Below are 10247 nucleotides of genomic sequence, written 5' to 3' on the forward strand. Positions count from 1 at the left end.
GCCTATCGGTCTTTACCACGTGCAGCTGTAGGACACTCTGATCATTGCATGATTCACCTTGTACCTGCTTACAGGCAAAGACTTAAAGCCATAAAACCAATAATTAAATCAGTGAAAACCTGGACGGAGGAATCAGAATTAAAGCTACAGGCATGTTTTGACTGCACTGATTGGAATATTTTAAAGATACCTCTGCAGACCTGGATGAACTCACAGATACTGTAACATCATATGTCAGCTTCTGTGAAGACCTATGTGTACCTACAAGGAACTTGCGAATACACAGTAATAACAAACCTTGGTTTACACCTAAACTTAAGCAGCTACGACATTCCAAAGAGGAAGCCTACAGAAAAGGTGATAAAATGCTGTACAATCAGGCCAGAAATGCACTAACAAGGAGATAAGAGCAGCAAAAAGAAGCTACTCTGAAAAGCTAAAGAATCAATTTTCAGCAAATGAACCAGCAAACATGTGGAAAACTCTTAAAAATATCACCGGCTATGGCAAACCCCCTTCCCAGGCTGAAGGTAATCAACAACTGGCAGATGACCTGAATGAGTTTTACTGCAGGTTTGAAAGGAAACTACAGCCACCTATCTCCACAATCCCATCTCAGACACACCAACAACAGCCAAGCCTCCTACAACTGACCCCATTTCATTGGGTTCACAACCCCTAGTGATCACAGAAAAGGAAGTGCAGGACCTATTTCACAGACAAAAGCCAGGAAAAGCTCCAGGCCCAGACAAGATAACTCCTTCTTGCTTAAAAGTCTGTGCTGACCAATTGGCCCCATCTTCACCCATATTTTCAATAAATCACTAGAGATGTGCTATGTTCCTTCTTGCTTCAAACGCCTACCATCATCCCAGTGCCAAGAAGCCCACCACCAAGGAACTGAATGACTACAGACCAGTTGCTCTAACATCTGTAGTCATGAAAACCTTTGAAAGGCTAGTGCTTTCCTACCTGAAAACCATCACGAATCCGCTCTTAGACCCCTTGCAATTTGCATACCGAGCAAATAGATCAACAGATGATGCTGTTAATATGGCTCTGCACTACATCCTACAACATCATGAGTCTCCAAAGACCTATGCAAGGGTCCTTTTGTAGACTTTAGTTCAGCATTCAATACCATCATTCCAGACATTCTTCTAACTAAGCTAAACCAGCTACAGGTACCGGAACAGACTTGTAAGTGGATCACAAGCTTCCTAACAAACAGGAAGCAGCAGGTGAAGCTAAGCAAGATCACATCAAATACCTGTACAATTAGCACAGGGGCCCCCAAGGCTGTGTGCTCTCCCACTTCTCTTCTCTCTGTATACCAATGACTGCATCTCCAATGATCCATTTGTTAAGCTACTGAAGTTCGCAGATGACACAACAGTGATTGGTCTCATTCGAGACAATGACGAATCCATATAGACGAGAGGTCGAACGACTAGCCTTGTGGTGCAACCAAAACAATCTGGAACTGAACACACTCAAAACCGTAGAAATGGTGGTAGACTTTAGGAAAACCCTTCCATACTTCCACCTCTCACAATACTTGACAACACAGTATCAACAGTAGAAACCTTCAAATTTCTGGGTTCTATCATATCGCAAGATCTCAAATGGACAGCTAACATCAAAACATCATTAAAAAGGACAACAAAGAATGTTCTTTCTGCGCCAACTCAGTAAGCTCAAACTGCCCAAGGAGCTGCTGATCCAATTCTACAGAGGAATTATTGAGTCTGTCATTTGCACCTCTATAACTGTCTGGTTCGGTTCTGCAACCCAACAAGAAAAACACAGACTTCAGAGGATAATTAGAACTGCAGAAAAAATAATTGCTACCAACTTGCCTTCCATTGAGGACCTGTATACTGCACGAATCAAGAAGAGGGCCATGAAAATATTTGCAGATCCCTCGCATCCTGGACATAAACTGTTTCAACTCCTACCCTCAAAACGACGCTATAGAGCACTGCACACCAGAACAACTAGACACAAGAACAGTTTTTTCCCGAAGGCCATCACTCTGCTAAACAAATAATTCCCTCAACACTGTCAGACTATTTACTGAATCTGCACTACTATTAATCGTTTCATAGTTCCCATCACCAATCTCTTTCCACTTATGACTGTATGACTATAACTTGTTGCTGGCAATCCTTATGATTTATATTGATATATTGATCATCAATTGTGTTGTAAATGTTGTACCTTGATGAACGTATCTTTTCTTTTATGTACACTGAGAGCATATGCACCAAGACAAATTCCTTGTGTGTCCAATCACACTTGGCCAATAAAATTCTATTCTATTCTATTCTATTCTATTCTATTCTATTCTATTCTATTCTATTCTATACTGAGCTAAAATATACTCCCTCCTTAGCAAACTCAAGCCCGGTGGAGACGGAGTATGCACCTGAAGAATCGGGAATCCAGCGACATTCCTACAGTGAACCGGTTCCATCCAAGTCTAAGGCCCTACCTGAAAAGTTCCACGAGTTTCCATGAGTGGACCAGGAGGCAGCAGCAGGCACTACCTCTCAGGCCACTGCCACCACAGCTACTGAGCTGCTCAGGTCTGGGAGGACTTGTAAACACCCCGCCTACTTGCATGACTACGTATGCAGAGTGGATTATTCCAACTAAGAAGGGAGGGGTGTTAGATACTGACAGCCTGAGGGTTTCCCACAGGTCCGTTGTTTGAGTGGGAAGAATACTCAAATGTGATTGGTTGAATTCCCTGACACCTCCCTATATAGAGGCAAGCTGTCAGAAAGACAAGTTGCTGGACTGTAAATAGTTCTTGAATAAAGAGCTGTTGTCTGAAGCCTGTTTCCAGTCTCTTCACTCACCCAACTTAACATCTGAGATCATCAAACAAACTCTGCACCGGCTTGTGTCAGGAGATGGGTAAGGTTTGCAGCTTGATCTTCTTTTCAACTGGGAACAGCCATGAAGATTGTGCCAGATTGAGAGGACAGACACATTCCCTCCTTACTCTAATGTCCACTGCCTCATTTGGGCCAGATGTTTGGTAGGTGAAGGTGGTTGCCTTCATGATTGGTGTGAAGGAACATAGCCAATGTCCTAGGCAAAATGAGGTCATTCTCACATGGCAAACTCATAGGAAAAGTAACCCTAGCTGGAATTACTTGTGGAAGGGACTTGTAGCTCAAGCTGTTTCCCAGTCATTCTAGACCGAAGTCAAAACCAGTAGATGTAATTGTGGTGGTCTGAGGGCCACTTCTCTACCTCAGTCCCCTTTCACGGGAACAAGGAGGGCAGATATGCTGTCCTGCTGAACCTGCTTTAAGCACTCAGAAACCAAAAAGGGAAAGTAGCACAGCAGAAACAACTCCTTTGCACTTAGAAGCCCATAGTGAGAAGCTAAGTGAGGAAGGGCTGACATATTCCCATGGGAAGCTAAGGCACCACTTGCCCATGTCAGCATGGAGTGAGTCTTCTAGGCACAAGAAGCCAAACACCACAAGGTCCTTCTGAATGGTTCTGCTCAGCTAGCAGCAAAGAGGTTTGAGCTTGGAGCTGGTAGAGCGATGAGCTGCAAACTGAGGAAGTCCCTTGGCCTTTCTTCTTGCATGCTGCAGCATGGCCATTGGGCCATTCAACTGCTCTCCGGGAAATTCTGCTTTTCCAAATGGAGTGAAGTACCAAATACTTCATTTATGCTTCACCAGTCTGTTAGAAAAAGTTATCAAGGAAGGTGCGAAAGAATCTTTCTGAATTTAAATAGCTCACTTTCTAAGTCTAGCCGAAGAACTATTATTAATATGAACAATTGCAATCCATGGACAAAGACCTTTTATTTAAGTATGGTATAAGGAAGAAATGCTGGCTTATAATATTTGAAAAAGAAAGTACACCATTTTCCCCCATATTCTTAAATAAAAAGTCTTTGTCCATGCACAAAAGGCAAATAATGCGAGCAGGTGATGTACTAACCAAAGCCTCCTTTTTCACTAAATCAACACCTTTTTGCCATAAAAGATTTCTTTTCTCCAAAGTACAGCTTTTATGATTGGTGGGATTTTTTCCTCCAAAAAATGAGTTTCTGATAAAAAGAATTTTACAAAATCTCATTGAACTCTATTAGATAATGAGATATTAGGGACCGTTCACATAATTAAATGGTCTTATTTTTTTTAGCTCACTGATGATAACAAGGCTTTTTAAAATTAAGAATAAACTATCAGATTTGGGTTCAGTTGTTTTGCTTTCAGGTTGGTTTTTTTTTTTTTTGTTATTGACAATTTAATTTTTGGTCACACAATGGATCTATTCAACATAGATTACTGCGGATTTCTGCTACAAATACAGATGAGAAAACTGAACTGAACAAATGCCTTTCATCAGTGCTGTATGGCAACCAGTTTTAAGAGAAATAATGATACGCCAGAAGGACTTTCCTGTTCTGCATATCAGGACAATCTGCCAGCAAATCCCTCTGAAAACTAATAAAAACTAATTTACAAGCTGAGCTAAGAAATCTATTTAGACAAATGAAGATCCTGAATTCTGGTTCCCAGTTAATCAGTTCAGAAGGGACAAGAGGTTTGAGGAGGTCTCTTTTCCCCTTTTGTGATTATATTTGTCTTCCATTTCCTATTCATGTCCCTTTTAGCTTAGTCAAAAGCTCCCTGTGCATCCCTAAGGGGTTTCTAAACTCTCCCCCCACTTTCCCCCCTCTCTTTGGAATGGTATGCAATTGTACTTCAATTTTCTTATTTATTAGAAGGCTTCAGTGCTACTGCAGTCTCTTTGTCTTAGAAATTTTTATCAATGGGATCCTGACTAGGACTTTTATAAGCTTATTGAAACTGGCTCTCCTGAAATCTGGTGTGCTGATATGACTATGTTCTGATTTTTCTTTTGGTAGTATCTTGACACACTACATTTATCTCTTCAACCAGCTTTTCTCTATTGGTTAGGATAAGCACTAAAAAACTGAACACTTTACAGTGTTTCTTCCTCAACTTTTTGGAAAATAAAACTGTCAGCAATGCTATTAAATATGTTTTTGGATTCTGCAGTCTTGGCCAAATTATTACAAAGTCTCCACTTATGATGTTTCTCCATTTTTTATTGACTCTATGTGTGATGTGCAGTATAAGGTGTTGATTAACATGTTGTAAGAAAAGTGAATTTTTAAATGAATGGGACCGTGTAAGACAAATGGAAACATAAAATGAATATATTGAAAAATAAGGAATGTTCCATAGCCTCGGAGCTTCAGCCTGTTGTATATTTTATCAGAACATCCCTAAGGTAACTCTTGGCACCCTGAGCTATCCCCTTCTTTTGATCTGTTTCTTCTCACTAAGACAATTGTTCTCTTTGAGGCAGTAGAAAGGCAGTAACCTAAGATCTACTACATTATTATTATTTATGAATATGTATATCTGCATCATTTCCCCTCCTTTCTGAAATGTATAATGTAAGGTAAAGGTAAAGGTTCCCCTTGCACATACATGCTAGTCGTTGCTGACTCTAGGGGGTGGTGCTCATCTCTGTTTCAAAGCCGAAGAGCCAGTACTGTCTGAAGACGTCTCCGTGGTCATGTGGCCGGCATGACTCAACGCCAAAGGCGCATGGAACGCTGTTACCTTCCCACCAAAGGTGGTCCCTATTTTTTCTACTTGCATTTTTACGTGCTTTCAAAACTGCTAGGTTGGCAGAAGCTGGGACAAGTAACGGGAGCTCACCCCATTACACGGCAGCACTAGGGATTCGAACCGCCAAGCTGCCAATCTTTCGATCGACAAGCTCATCGTCCTAGCCCCTGAGTCACTGCATCCCCATGTATAATGTATTTAATGTATAAATATCAGTGGATATCTGAATAGAATAGAATAGAATGGAATAGAATAGAATAGAATAGAATAATATCTTTTGTTTGCTGAGATAACTCAACAACCTTTTCATGGGGTCAACTCCAGTATGTACTGTTTATATGGTAAACATTGCAGTGAGCCTTAATTATTTGGTTTGGGTCCTGTGTTTTGATTCCACATTGTTGAAGTTGAAAGGAGGAATCTATTTCTTATTCAACCATGGAGGTCATTGAGGCCTTCAGCTCAGTCCCTCTTTGTAATGATTGTAATGGTGATGGGAAAAAATTAAGGGAGTTCCTCATGTAAGCTGCCTTGAGCTGTCAGAAAAAAGATGGAAGAGAAAAGCGCAGAAAAATAAGAGTCATTGGTTGTATGAAGCTAAATCCACTTCTACTTAATGACTGGTTCACCATTGGATCATCACAAGCAGGATGTTTATATATGTACATTGTGTTGCGAGTGCCTTCATATACTGTATGACTGTATTGTGGTCAAATGTATCAGAATACAGAATGGCAGAGTTGGAAGGGACCTTTGAGTTTTTGTCCAATCCCCTGCCTAAGCAAGAGAGGCTATACCAGTGGTGGAATGTAAAATTTGTTATTACCGGTTCTGTGGGCGTGGCTTGGTGGGGTGGTGGTAATGTGACTGAGTGGGCATGACTAACTTTTTTATTAACTTTTAAAAGCATGATTTCTACAACCTCTTCAGTCAAAGAGGCTGTAAAAGAAATGCTTTTAAAAAGTTCTGATGATCCAACTGAGCCGCGCGATCATCAGAGGCTTTTTTTTTTACTTTTAAAAGCATTTTTCAGCCGAAGAAAAATGCTTTTAAAAGTAAAAAAAAAATACCTCTGATGATCGCACCTCAGCTGGGCATGGGCAGGGGGAGGGCAGGGATTTTTGTTACTGGTTCTCCGAACCACCCGCTGCCATTGCTACCGGATCGGATGATCTGGTCTGAACCAGGAGCATTTCACCCCTGCCCTGTACCATTCCGGACAAATGGCTGTCTAATCTCTTGTTAAAAACCTCCAGTGTTGGAGCACTCACAACTTCTGAAGACAAGCTGTTTCTTAATTCTAGATTGAATCTCTCCTCTTTCCATCTGTTATTTCTTGTCTTGCTCTCAGGTGCTTTGAAGAATAGGTGGACCCCCCCTTTTTTGTGACAGCCTCTCAATTATTGGAAGACTGCTATCATGTCGCCCCTAGTCCATCAATACATGTCATGTCTAAATTGCACAAAAGCTTTGTAACCAACCAACCGACACACTGTTTGTATTTTGATTGAAGATGTTTTTATGTATGTTTGTTTAGAAAAAAAAAATTCAAAAATAAAATAAAATACATGTCATGTCATAAGTAAATGCAGGGCCCAAAGCTAGTCTCCTATTTCACTTGTTGTAGCTATGGAAGTATGTATCCATATGTGATTACATCTATGTTTGGGAGGAGTGAAATATTTGTTCTAAAATTTTTCAGACAATATATTCCGAGTCTTGAATCTTAAAGTCTGCCATTCATTTTTTTTTCTGTCATAAAAACCATACTTGATTATAACAAGTCATTCAATATCAACTTGCTTCTATGTTATACTTGCTACAATTTAATTTAATTTAATTTGTTTTTATTTTTTTATTATAACAGGATCAAAGGGAATTATTCCCCTTACTGATGTGCTCTCTTTTGTTTTATATTCATCCATCCTAGCTGAATTGTACAACCTGCAATGCATTTTCTAATATGAACTACTTACTTGTGACAAATTGCTTTGTCAACTTAGTAACTGATTGAATAAACAAAGTGATTTCTCTTTGTGCACCATTAAATCTGACAATTGAATTACACATATCCCAAATTATGATAGCTTTTAAAATGGGAGAAAAAGTTTTCCAGACAATTCAAATTCCACTCCATTTTTCTGCAGTTCATAGTTGCCTTTAGCTTAATAGTATATGGGGCAATATCCCACTTATATGTGTAATATAAAAACAGAATTATTTATTTTGCTACAAGAACCAAAGAATACTATTCCCACCAGAATACTATTCTTTCAAATTCAAATTAAATTTTAAAAGAAATCAAATTATTGTTTTCCTTTCATTAATGGCATCAATTCTTTGAAGAAACATAATTTTATGCTCACATTTGGCCATATCACATTTCTTAAGATTTATTAAACTAATCATGAATGCTATATGTGAGAGTATATCTAAGAAACGGGATAAAATGCACTAAATAGGTGATTAGATAGATAAAATGTGCAGATATGGGATTATGAATATCAGACACTGAGAAAGAACAGAAAATGGAAGATTAAAGGATATTTGCATCTTCCAAAAAAGAACTATTAAGGAGATATTTGAGAAGCCATAAATTGACATTGCAAACATTAAGAGGGAAATGACAGCCCGCCTGCCATGAATATGGTTTTCAGAATCAGTTCTGTTATGATATGTGTGGCTGACTTTTGGAGGCAGGGTAAAGAGACAAAGAGATAACCAAGGTAATGGTCAGGTAAAAGGCAGCTGAGCTTGCAGCAGGAATGTAGGCCCCACTTTCATGGACTGTACCACAACTCAGATTTCCTTTAAAATATTAACAGAAATTGGTACTAAATCTTGATATGGAGTTTTAATAGAAGTCATACAAAATTAACCACATTGTTAAATTACAGTGGATGATTGTGTAAAGACTGAAGTGGTTAGTCATAAAGACAATTCATGAATGAGCAGATTTTCTGCCAAGGTTCTGAAGTGTCCACTGTGGTTTGAAATTTTGCTTAAGTAAATTGCTAAAGATAAAACCTAAGTCAACTTCTGTAAGTTCTGAAGATTCCCTATTTCATTGCTTAGAGACCAATCAATATAAATAATACTCCTGTTTATCCTTGGTTAGCCTTCTACACAATGTGGAATTCAATAGATGAAACAACTTGGTTTTTTGGTAACAGTTAATTTCACTTATTACTCACAATGAAGTGGCTCTTGGCCTATCCTGTTATTGCCTTTTTCAGTCCCAGCTGTATATGTAGAGGAAATGAACCAATTTTATATATTATATATTGACAATCTACTTAGGCTACTGTCCCTTTGCTTCTATCTGACCTGCTGTGCTCAAAAATGAACTATAACTTATGAACTTGCCTTTTGATAGAAACTTGGAGAGATTATTATTTCCCATTTTTATGTCTTAATATGGGTAGTCCTTACTTATGATCTGTCACTTAGTGATCAAAGTCATGACAGAGAACCCAAAAGGTACTTACAATCCAGTTCTAAAATTAAGAAGTCTCTCCCACCGCCCCCGTCATGTGACTGTCTTTCGAGTGCTTGGGAGCCAGCCTGCCTTTGCAGCCATTTGTAGCATGTTGTGGTCATGTAATTGCAATTAACTATAGTTTTGCTGAAAATTAGCATTTTCTTCCTGTTTTCAGCAAAAATGGACTGTAGCAAATAAAGTGTTTGCTTAACGACTGCCATATAGAAGATCATAAAAATGAGTCTGGTCATGTGGTGACCCACTTTACAACCGTAATGGGCAGGCTCGATTACAGTCAAAAGTCCAGGACTACCTATCTCTTAAGGAGAATTATGCAAAAGGTCTTTTCAGGCACTTCCCCATCAATTGGTGCATTCTGAGATGTTACTTTTTGTGGGGATTTTAATATATCCTCTCTTCACTAGTCCTCTGGAACTACACTATTTTGCCAACATTTATTAAACAATGCTGTCAGTTCTTTCACCACAGCCTGGCCACCATATTTTAGGATCTCATCTAAGCCAACTGCCTTGTTGTTTTTAAGGCTTCTAACTGCCATCTTTACTTCTTCAATTGTAATTTCACCAGTATTCATCTGAAGCTCTTGTTGGACACACTGTTCATTAAAGTTGTATATAGTGAATGGGTTTGGCTGGCTAGAAATTTCATGGAAGTGTTCAACCCATCTTTTATTGTTCATCTAGGCCAGTGACCAAAAGGTGAGATATAATAAACAAAATATTTATAACTCAGTAGCACCTTCCCATTTTCAGTTTTATTAACTTTTTTAAAAATTTGAATATCCCCATGCAGGGCAGAGTCATGATGCCCCAACATTGCTCTAACAAATATCTAAACACAACTTAGTTAAATCTTACAATTTCCATATTTGTATTAGCCTAGTTCCTCTGGGAATGTTATGAGAAGAAAATGCTTATATCCATTCAATTTTGTAAGCCTGAGAAAGTTAGGAAATAAAGGGACTATAGGAGCATCCAGAAATCCAATGCATTTCATTAACTAAACGCTTCTGCACATAGCTGCAGCACTGTGCAGACTGTTAAGGCAGCAAATTGAAGCGGTTTGTCTGGCAGCTGCCATTTTGCCCCAACACACAAGCAGGT

Source organism: Ahaetulla prasina, chromosome 1 (assembly GCF_028640845.1).
Source record: "Ahaetulla prasina isolate Xishuangbanna chromosome 1, ASM2864084v1, whole genome shotgun sequence".
NCBI classification, from domain to species: Eukaryota; Metazoa; Chordata; class Lepidosauria; order Squamata; family Colubridae; genus Ahaetulla; species Ahaetulla prasina.